Source organism: Octodon degus, unplaced genomic scaffold (assembly GCF_000260255.1).
Source record: "Octodon degus isolate 3935 unplaced genomic scaffold, OctDeg1.0 scaffold00002, whole genome shotgun sequence".
NCBI classification, from domain to species: Eukaryota; Metazoa; Chordata; class Mammalia; order Rodentia; family Octodontidae; genus Octodon; species Octodon degus.
The window spans coordinates 30,936,931-30,940,693 of record NW_004524578.1 but is presented as its reverse complement, the minus strand read 5'-3'; the positions used below and the strand labels follow the sequence as shown (position 1 = coordinate 30,940,693).

General features: G+C 44.0%; 1 pseudogene; it reads left to right on the top strand.

The window, feature by feature from the left end:
- The first annotated feature begins 329 nt into the window (after positions 1-329).
- Positions 330-2,158, top strand: LOC101584833 (annotated as a pseudogene).
- Positions 2,159-3,763: the final 1,605 nt, after the last annotated feature.

Here is a 3,763-nt window from a genome sequence, read left to right as displayed (position 1 = left end):
GAAACTTGTGAGCCTGATTTAATCAGCTGAAAGGCCTTAAAAATTGGTTTGAGTCTAATTCACAGAAGCAGCAATTTATGTGTGGCCAGAACCTCCACCCCATTTCTAAGCACTGCAGTCTATCTTTCCTGGGGACCTGACCAACAGACTTTGGGATTATCAAGCCAACCCCACAGTTGTCTAAGTCAGTTCTTTGCAACAAATCTTTCCTGTTTCATTGTTGGCTTTGTTTTTCTTACTGAACTGAATGATACAGTGCAGTGAAGAAAAAGCAGGAAAAAAGGTTAAACCTAGATATGGGCTTTTGGGTTCTCTCTCCCTCTCCCAATATGGCGGCCTCAGCAAAAAAGAAGAATAAGAAAGGGAAGACCATCTCCCTAACAGACTTTCTCACTGAGGATGGAAGGATTGGTGGAGGAACCACCTATGTCTCCAAACCAGTCAGCTGGGCTGATGAAATGGATGACCTGGAAGGAGATGTTGCAACCACCTGGCACAGTAATGACAATGATGTGTAAAGGGCACCTCTAATTGATGATTCCATCCTTTCCACTGCTCCACGGGCTGCTTGGAAACCCAATATTGATGAGAGCCATTTTCCGAAATCACCACCCTACACTTTTTCTGGGGAACTTGCCTTATGCAGTGACAGAAAAGTCTATTAAAGAATTCTTTAGAGGATTAAATATCAGTGCATTGTGTTTGCCGCATGAACCCAGAAATCCAGACAGATTAAAAGGTTTTGGTTATGCAGAGTTTGAGGACCTGGATTCCCTGTTCAGTGCCTTGAGTCTCAATGAAGAGTCTCTAGGTAATAGGAGAATTCCAGTGGATGTTGCTGATCAAGCTTAGGATAAAGACAGGGATGATTGTTCTTTTGGATGAGATAGAAATCGAGATTCTGACAAAATAGACACAAACTAGAGGGCCCATCCTGCCACAGACAGCTTTGATGACTACCCACTGTGAAGAGTTGATGATAGCTTTGGAGACAAGTATTGAGATCACTATGATTCAGACCAGTACCATGATGGCTGTCGAGATTGGGATGGATACTGTGATGGCCCAAGCTAGGATATGGATAGATACGGAGGCCAACATCGCTCTGATGACTGAGGCAGCAGAAACTATGATAGAGGCTATGATTCCAGATAGGAAGTGGCAGAAGAGTTTTTGGTAGTGATTACTGTAGAGATGGTGATTACAGAGGAGGAGAAGACCAATATGAAGATTGCTATGACAGATGAGATGATTGACCCTGGGGCTCTAGAGATGATTACGCCTGGGATGATTACAGGTGTGATGACAGAGGTTCCCCCAATGACCCAATCTGAACATCAAGCTTTGGGGTGCTCCTAAAGAAGATGATTCCTCTGCTAGCACCTCCCAGTCCAGTTGAGTAGCTTTTATCTCTGGAGGGGCAAAGCCTGTTGACGTGGCTACTAGAGAAAGAGAAGTGGAAGAACCGCTACAGAAGGAGCAGGAGAAATTGCAGCGTCAGCTAGATGAGCCAAAGCTAGAAAGACAGCCTCGGTAGAGGCACCCAAGCTCGCAAAGTGAAGAAACTCAGGAATGGGAAAGGTCAAGGACAGGAAGTGAATCATGACAGATTGGGACCTCAGCTCCATTTGGCACAAATGCCTGAAGGAGAGAGAATGAGAAGTATCTAGAAAATGAAATACTCAATAAGGAGAAAGACTGTCACTCTCCAACTTCTAAGCGTCCCAAACCTGATCAGCCTCTAAAGGCAATGCCAGCCCTTCTACCAAAGGAGAATGCATGGGTGAAGTGAAGTTTTAACCCTCTTGCTTGATCTCAGAGCTCAGACACAGTGCACCAATCTCTACAAGTGGTGGGGGAGACTAGCTCCAGTTCAGCCTGCTGAGGAGCGACCAGCAAGAAAAGATGAAAATAACGGGTGAGTACCCAGAAAGGCCAAAATGGGAACCCCAGCCATGGGCCAGGAGATGGAGGGAACAAGGACCACTGGAAGGAGTCAGACAGGAAAGATTGCAAAAAAGGATCAAGACTGTAGATCTGCACCTGAGCCAAAGAAACCCGAGGAAAACGCAGCCTCCAAGTTCATTCTGCAAGTGAGTACACTGCTGTCTCCATGGATGATGAAGATAAAAACGAGGGAGAAGACTATACTGAATAGACCTCTGCATCCTGTGCTTTCTCCTAGTCTTTCTCCACCCTGGAACATTTGAGAGCAAATCAAACCACTATCCAGTCATGGCAAAATAAAACTCACCATCTCCTGGAGACCTTTCTTAACCTTTTTTTTCTTTTTAAAGAAATGAAATTATTTTGCATGCTGCTGCAGCCTTTAAAGTACTGAAATAACTGGACAATCACCAGTGTAGCCAGTGAGACAGGGACTACAGCTTTTTAATGGAAAAGTTGTGTGTTCTTGGGACACCATGCCGTTGCCTGTGGGATTAGTGCCTGGGGCCTCCACTGAGCAGAAATGGTAATGACAGCAATATGATGTCTGGAGTGGTTAAGCAGTAGGGGAGAGAGGAGGAACAGTGAGAGGTCTACCTTTTCTTACCGTGTTGTGACATACATGAATTATCAACCATTATCTGAATAAATTTTCCATCCTTGGAAAGTTAGATTTACTCTTTCAAATTGATTTGTCTCCAGGAGGCTGCCAGCCCTTCCTCTTATTTTAATTCTGAGTTGTTGGGACCAGCCTAGGGGAAATTTCTTTATTTGTTACCCCCCTAGAGGGGTAGTTGGGAACGTGTCTACAGGCCACTGAAAAATATGATTGCTTGTGGACCAAAATAATGGGGAAATCGCGCATGGAAGAGAGGTTTTTGGGAGGTGACAGATTATTTTGCACAGGGAATGGAGGAAATGGTGTGACCTCCAGGAAACACATGAGTGGTTATTTCCTAGTACAGGAAGCACTTAGGGGTCATGGGAATTCCCACTCTTGTGTCCTGGTTTTGCCCTTTCTCTTGTCATTTCTCAAAGTTGAAATACATTCACATTCATTTGAAACCTTGAAGTTTTAACAAACTCAAACTTTTGGGACTGGTCATGATGGTACACACCTGTCATCTCAGCACTGGGGAGGCTGAAAGGTAGGAGGATTGCTGCAAGTTCAAGGTCAGCCTGGGCTACAAAGTGACTTCAAGGCCAGTCTGGACAATATAGCAGTTGAGACCCTGTCCTAAGAAAATACAATTTTCTTTCAAACTCTTACCATTCCTCATGCTACCATCACCTCCCAAAGACTAGGCTCTAGATGTGTCACAGGTGTGACCTCTTAGGCATTTCTCTCACTGGATGCTGTGACATGAACCACTGATTTTCTCAAACAAATCAGCTCACATTTTAATTCATTGCTTCCCCCAAACCCCTTTTATAGATCTGAATGCTCTAGGTTGATCTTGGCTGATAAATAAGGACAGTCACATTGAATCTTTTAAAATCTTGATTGGGGGAATGGAAGGCTCATTTTGTTTTTGACAAGTTTTCACTGAAATCCCACACCAATGGTTGGGTTTATAATGTGGCCTAGATCAGTGGGGTTTTCTGCTTAAGGGAGGAGATGTGGTTTTTAGCTCCTCTTGAGAATAAATGATAAAGAACTATTTTATAAGGTCCTAGTTTCTCTTGCAACACAATAGGTTACTTTTATGTGCATTTTGTTGGGGGTCAGCATGGTAGATTGGATTTTCCCCCAGTGTGGGCAGTACTGGTGCTGTTGATGACAATCTTGGTCTCTTTATTTCAAACCCTTCTCCCA